The sequence below is a fragment of the Bombus impatiens genome, unplaced genomic scaffold (assembly GCF_000188095.3).
Source record: "Bombus impatiens unplaced genomic scaffold, BIMP_2.2 scf_0257, whole genome shotgun sequence".
Lineage (NCBI taxonomy): Eukaryota > Metazoa > Arthropoda > Insecta > Hymenoptera > Apidae > Bombus > Bombus impatiens.
Window position 1 is genome coordinate 1,244,090 of NT_176676.1, and position 6,861 is coordinate 1,250,950.

A 6,861-nucleotide genomic window follows, 5' to 3' on the forward strand; every position below is an offset into this window, starting at 1 on the left:
AACAATTTGAAGTAATGAATTATTTCAATTAATTTATTATTTGAATCTTAGAAATAACATAGAAAAAGTAACTTTATTTTGGTGGAAACTCAAATAAGTTATTTTTAAATAATATCTCATTTGAGTTGATTATATTATTCGAATAAAATAAGAGATTTTGACGATCATGTTTGAATCATTTTCCAAATATATTGACTTTAACTGTGAATTATATTATTAACTGCGAATGCAGGTCACCTTCGTTCTTAATCCTCTAAGCTAAATCAAAATTTCGTCTTTCAATCTTTTCGAGAAATATTTCTATATTTATTCCGACATGTTTCAAATGTTATATTTAACCAAACGATTTATATTTATATTTATATGATACTATAAGGCTTTTTGCGCGTATGAAAAAGAGAACCACTGGGTTTGAGAGACTCAAAGGCAGAACCAAGAAGTATAATGTCTTTCATAGCGGCAAGCAATTTGAAAGTGCGACAATGGGAGGAACCGGAACGCCTTCTCGACTTCACTGAAATTCGAGTGCACTCAACTTGGAGTTTCGTGACAATGCAAAAGGTATATGACCGTGCTAAAATCGTCGTTTGCTATACATGTCACAGTCGACATACAATGCATCCAAATATAATGTATTTGAATTGAAGCCGTCCAATAAAAACCAACTGAAATTACGACACAGGAAAAACGTAACATCCGTCATCAATTTCCATCCCAATTACCAATGTTTGTAAATTTTCATAAAACGAATAAAAAACTATTCAATACAATTTATTACAAATTCTAAAATCAAGCAGAATATATAAAAATGAAATATTAAATTTTCAAACTGACTAGAAGTACAAAATATTTGACCACACCCGACTACTTTCCAAGAATAGACAGGAACGTTCAAAGAAAGAAAGAAAGAAAGAAAGAAAGAGAGAAAGAAAGAACGAAAGAAGTCGGATACAGAAAACAATGGCTCGATTTTTGCGAGAGCGGCGAAAAAAGAGGAGGAATAAAAAATTTCTATTCTCTCTACTCTCCTAAGCGAAGATGTTTGGCATATTTGTCACATTCGAGTAATTCTACGGTGGTGTGCACCTGCCTCGGCACGAACCGACAACAAGACACCGGGAGGATTCATGGTGAACGTAGAGAATAGTAGGTAGCCGGCCACGCTTGTTCTTATTTGTTTGTTTCGGCCTCGTATCTTCGAGCCTAATCGCTTGGAACCAAAAACTCGGCGAATCTCGCTGGAATTTTTGGGGCAGAAGTGAATCCTGATAAAAATCGTCCCGACGTGTTTGGCTGCCTCTCTCTCTCTCTCTCGCGTCACTTTTGTCCACGTGGAGGAACGAAACTGATGAAACCGCTCGTCATGAGACAATTTCTCGCGATGTAATCGTCCGTGGAAAGCACTCGAAAAATATAAGAGAATAATGGCTGGATACCAACGCTTTTTAATCGTCTCTAGCCTTATAGTTCGTTTAACAAATATTATGAAATATTAGGCTATTTAGGAAGTTCGTATGGAAATGTAGCCTTTTTATGGAATTAGTATTTGCTGAACTACAGTACCAGTATAATCCATTGAACATCGTAAGCAAAATATTAATCGTTGTTTATCTTATAATCTTTCTAGTGGGATTTCTACTAAATAAATGAGATGTCTACCTAAGAGTAAATGAAACAAAATATTCCAACCAAGGTTCAACATTTTTTTCGTCTAACTTTATTTAGGCAAAATTCCATCCTTTCATTTCAGACTTTTCAAATTATCTTGTATATAAGACGTCATCTAAACATCAAATTAACTCAGCTCAAATGCAAATACTCTTTCTAAGTAGAGACTAAACTTTAACTAATCGATAATTACAAATTTGCCCATTCTTCCACTCCGAACTTCGCAGATACATAAAATGCCACCCAAACAAACTCGGTCCACCTCAAATTCCCCTAATCAATTTCAAATTCTTTTCCAACTTTAATCCACCTGCAAGAAACATCCCTAACTTCGCCATATTTATCACAATTTATCCTTCAACGATCCTCGGGAAGAACTCTCTCCTCAATTTCTTCCTCACACGATCATGCGACATCGGTTGCTCGCTCGTCGCGTCGGCAAGAAGAATGCGCAGGCTCGCCGTTTAAGGACGCCGATTAGTCTCGTTGCCCTAATCGGTCGTGACGCGCGCGTGTAAAATAATCGCCGCCTGACGAATGCGCGGAATCCTCCGCCGCGCCGCGTCATCCATGATTATCCGGTGTGCTGCGGTTTTATCGTCACAAACGCGAGTTTCTCCTTCGGTCAACGAACGAGTCACCCGGTATTATGGAGCCTAAATCTCTGGCAACGAGCGAAGCAAATTATTCGGAATTCTCCGACCGAAGATGCCTGCCAAGATATACGTCGTGGCCGTTTCGCTGGCCTGTCTCCATGGTCAATCCGATAAATGCATTTACGGTCGCATTGTGCGATAACATACTACGCATACTGCATGCGGCTCTGACTGGGGGAAAAAGAGCTCGTGATTCAACCACCGAAGCACCAGAGGCAAGATGAAAGCTTTCGACGACGCGACTTTTGTACTCTATGGCCTTTCTGAATATACGGTATGGGACGCAATTATAAATTATAAGACATTTGCATATACGTATGTTTCGTATATAGCGTATATTCATTTCACTCAACCGTACTCAACCGTACTCAAACCGTACTAACACATTGTGTTAGTTATAACATGTTATATATAATTAGTTAAAATTAAGTAAAGCGTTACTTGTATTTCTTAGAATGTTATTTTGTAAAGTAAAGATCGTAAACATTTCTTCTATGCTATTTTTCATACCAATCTGCTAAGATAAGTAGAGACAAAATTGATATAATTGTGGCACATTGTTATATCTCGTGAATTGTGCCATAACCGCTGCATCGAAGGTCGTAACGAGTTTCCTCTTTTTCTTCCTCTTCTCTCGATCATCGAACGATTCAAATATATAACTATAAAGTGTGAAATGCATAGACTGCCGATCATATTTTATCATTATTTTTTTTAACCGTACTGGTACATTAGCGTAGAAAAAGTTCAAGTGGCAACGGAAAATTCAAATCTGGCAGAGACCCGTATTATTGTGTCTTAGAATACTAACGATTGTGTTGGTTTACAAGGTCTAGAGGCAAATGAAATTTGAACAGATTGTTATTGTCGTTTCTTGTAATCTTCAGCCAGAGTTACATAATAAGGTTAACTTTTTGTGGTAACGTCCGTCAATATAAATATATGAACGCACTCCCTAAGGTAGGATATTATTGTCCTTTCTTCGATCGGCACAGTAACATTGAGCGAACGACGTTTACCACTGGCATGCATTATCTCTGTACTTATTTTAATACTCGTTTCTTTATCAAACAAACCTATACGTTTAATCCACCTCATATTTATTTTATTTTTAAAATTTATTATTTTTAGAATTACACATTTATTTTTATCATATTTATTATTATTTTATTGAATTATGTGTGATCCATTTTATTTTATTAAGATAAGGACCACAACATTTGGCAGAATAGATTTCATGTTTGCATAAAGTTGCATTGTGGTAAAAGATACCTTTGTAAAAGAAAGACTATAGGACATCGGCTGATATTTAGTAGAAACTGTATTTTCATTGCTTTTATTTTCCAAGTATCTTGTTATAAATTTGTTACTTCATTCGTACTATACGTATCTTTCAATGTAGATTATAATATCAAATCCCGAATGAAATAAAATTTGTTAGAGGTTTTCAATGAACGTAACGAAAATGTATGACCGGCGGTGTACATCGATTAAAAACATACGAAAGACTCCTTTTTACCTGCTAAATTACTATACAATCTCCAATATTTATCCTTAAAGTACACAACTTCATCCATCGATTACAAATCTTTTCTCAACCCTTCTCTAATCAAAAACCAATCAACATCTTATTCCCCGTAAACCCGCCCCTTCCGCGTCTAATTTAACGCATCACAATTTATCCCACATTGATTACTCACCGAGAGCAAGAATTTCATCCTTTCTAAATCAAAAGCGATCCGTCCACCTCCCACGGGGTTCTCTTTGGCTCAGGATGGAGGCGAGAGGGAGCAAAATAAAAACGAGCGGGTTTCCTGAGAGCCGTGTTCGATCTCGTCTACCCCGGTAGGTCCTTAATGACTTGTACAAATGAAGTTTCGGTAAAAAGGAAGAGGAACTGTTCTGGCGCCCACGGTGCAAACGGCAGCCACTTATCACGGCCATGATGGAGGCCTCGGGAGGGAGTCAAGAATGGGAAGAGGACTGAAATTCAACATCGTTTCCATCGACGAGACTCCATTTCACGGTATAACGCAACGTGCATCCACGCCAAGATAAAAGCCTCCAACTGGCTAACGAGATATAGCGTTCGTTTATTTTCCCACTTAGACCGTCCAACGGTATATAGGTAACCTGTCGGTATTGATACGGAAACGATTCGACGGACTCTTGATGAAGACCTTAACGCCAAAGAGAAGCCACGTCTTTCAGACTCAATCAGCTGTTTCCAAAGGAGCGTTACCGCCGCGTCGTGTGCTTTAGAAGCTGATAAGTGGGAATGGATATTCTTGCGCGGCTATGATCTTTGTTCGGCTGTAAATTTTGGCTCTCTTATTCATTTCAAAAATGGAGAAGATATTGCGGGTATATTTTCATTCTATAATTACTGAAGATTATGAAATAACAGTATCGTAATTTCATACTCTATAAAATACATTGCAAAAATGTTATCTATCAAAGTTATACAAGTTACGAAAGTAATGGAAGAGGTTACAATATTTGAGATACCAAAGGAAATATGTTCAACAGTGACTACTTGCTTGCCCGTGAAATAGTAAATAATAAAGAATAGCAAAAAAAGAAAAGATTCTGATTTTATAAAAGACAGTCTTCGTAAGGAAACAACAGACAATTTAAAAAAATATTGCATATCATGAAATAATCAGAAAGAAACCCGAGTCGAAAAATAAAGAGATAAAAGAGTACGTGAAGCAACGAGTTAAACGAAAGTTCGATCGAAACAAAAATGACCGAAGATCGTTACACGTTATTAAAACTGAATGAGAAAATCTTCGAATTCCTAGGAAGGGAATAAAGAAGATGGACTTTCGCTGGAAAGCATAAGAATCGAGGGAGGCTGACATGTGTCTACAAGAGCGAAACATCTTCATAAACTTCAATCTCTTCTTCCGAAGTTGATCGGTTTGCCGAAAAACTCAGGGTCTCCGTGTGCGCGTTAATCCAATACTAGTTTTTATCAAGGGCCAGGTTTCAACGACGCGGACGATCGCTCATTGTAAATCGATAGGTTGCTGCTCGATGAGTCCGTGACTTCGCGCAAAAACCAATTCTGGCTCCTTTCGTCGAGCAAGCAGACCGCCGAACGAAGAAATATTTCCCAGGCTCCTCTGATATTACGGAATTCGCCGGGACAACATCATTCGTGCAGCTGCACCGTATCTTGAAATGGAAGCCGAGAACAAATTTCGTCTCGTACGCGGCTAGCGATGGGATCAAGTTCCACTTGCGCGCGTGATAGAAAATATTACTACGATACATATGTTATTCGTTTGTTATATCTAGACTGTGAGTTCTGATGCATTTATGGAAGATTCGAAGATGCAAAAATGCACGAAATGTACAAAATATCGAAATATCGAATTATGCAAAAATATATAAAATATGAAAAATATAGTTATAGTATTTAATAGATGAATAATTACATTCCGAAAAATATGGATTTGCATAAATAATCTAATAATATTCGCATAAATATCAGCAGTCTAATTACATTATTATTCATGGATAATGCTTTTAATAGATTCTTCAAGGCATTTTCTTATGGAAATCTATATATTCACTGGAGATAATAATCCTGTTTCTTGTTTGTATATTTAGTTAATTGAAACAGGTACAATTAAAGTGAAAATAAAATGTTGCTTTCGTTACGAATTATGATTGATGTTGGAATATCGAAGAATTTTGAAAGAGAAGGAAACGAATTTAAATATCAAGATTTTAGAATCACCAAACTTCATAAGTTATGAAGTAAGTAATAAAATATTTCGTGTAACCTCACAATTTGCAAAACGAAGAACAAATATTAAAAACGAATTCAGTGTAGCGAATTTTCCCCATGTTCAAATCAATTTTCAAATTATATAAAATGCATTAAGCTTTGATTCCACTCACGGTACACTCGATTCCATCGCTTCAGTGAACCTACGTGATTTTTTTCAATCGTTCCTTAGATATTTCGTCGAGCTTACCGACCACCACTGATCGATGCAACGACGAAGTCCAGATTGTTATTGTTAACCACTACAGCCGAACTCTCTGTTGCAGTTTTTATTTATACGAATCCTGAACAATTCGAGTCGAATCTTCTCTGCCTCTCGCTTCCGTTTCTTCTGGTTAAAAACGACGTTCATTCGCGATCTTCCCCTCCCTTCTCACGCGTCAAGTTAAACGACGATATAATGTGGTTGGAGCTTAAAAGAACGGGGGGAGTTCCGATCCAGAACCGCAAGCGAGCAATTCGTATACAAATGCGATACTTAAGTGACGACACTTCATAACAAGGCGATTCGAAAACTGGTCCGGAAGCGAGCTCCCCTATCTCATTTCGCCCCAAGTGGCGCACATTTGACTGACAACTAGGGGGACTTGCTGTTTTCGTTTCTTTTCTCCTCTTTCCTTCATTGTGTTACCACTAACAGCAAGTGTAACGGATTCGATGTACGCTGCACTCGAGGGGTTCAACTATTATATCTGGTGAAATGTACTCTCATTGTCCCTTTGTCAACGAAGGGGGGGG

The 6,861-nt window shown here is 37.5% G+C and overlaps 1 long non-coding RNA gene across 1 annotated transcript in view; it reads left to right on the plus strand.

Annotated features, from left to right (window-relative positions):
- Window positions 1–2,204: 2,204 nt before the first annotated feature.
- Window positions 2,205–6,861, plus strand: part of LOC112212649 — a 6,900-nt gene continuing 2,243 nt past the window's right edge. The window contains exon 1 of the long non-coding RNA XR_002946476.2: window positions 2,205–2,598. This is a non-coding gene — a long non-coding RNA (uncharacterized LOC112212649). The remainder of the gene's footprint in view (window positions 2,599–6,861) is intronic.